The following is a 576-nucleotide window of genomic DNA, read 5'->3' on the forward strand; positions in this document are numbered from 1 at the left end:
TACATCTTCTCTGCTGTGCATTCCTTCTCCCCTCCCCATGCAAAGTATTTTTGCTGGGTAGAAAGAATCCGGTTTTTAATGAGTTCTTCCTAGCGAGGTACTGAACTGGGTCTGTCCCTACTGTTTTATCTGGCAGTTGGCAAGTCAAACTGGTCTTGCTGCTTTAAGCAGAGGCTTTATGCAGCAGATATTCCAGTTTACTGGAGAGAAACCTTCATGTTGAAGGCAATGCTACAAGACAGCGCAGAGCTGTTGAGCCCTCCCTGCAAACCCAGGAGCTGCGGCTGGAAGAGAGGAGGTGCAGAACGAACTTGTCCCTGAAGAGGATCGGCCGTACGTGAGCAAAATGGTCCGTGACCGCCTGCTGCCGAGCTGAGCCGTGCACGCGTGTGGGGGGATCTGGGAATAGGTTTTGGCAAAGCCCGGGGGGAAAACGTGCTTTCTGTGAGCGCAGCTGCCTGCCAAGGCAGAGCGAATCCAGCGAGGAATGACTAAAACGAAGGGCTGAAAGTTTGTTTGAAGAACTTTGTTGGATTTTTAGTTAACATAAGAGAACAAGCAGCTATGATCAGCCCA

This window comes from Gavia stellata, chromosome 31 (assembly GCF_030936135.1).
Source record: "Gavia stellata isolate bGavSte3 chromosome 31, bGavSte3.hap2, whole genome shotgun sequence".
Lineage (NCBI taxonomy): Eukaryota > Metazoa > Chordata > Aves > Gaviiformes > Gaviidae > Gavia > Gavia stellata.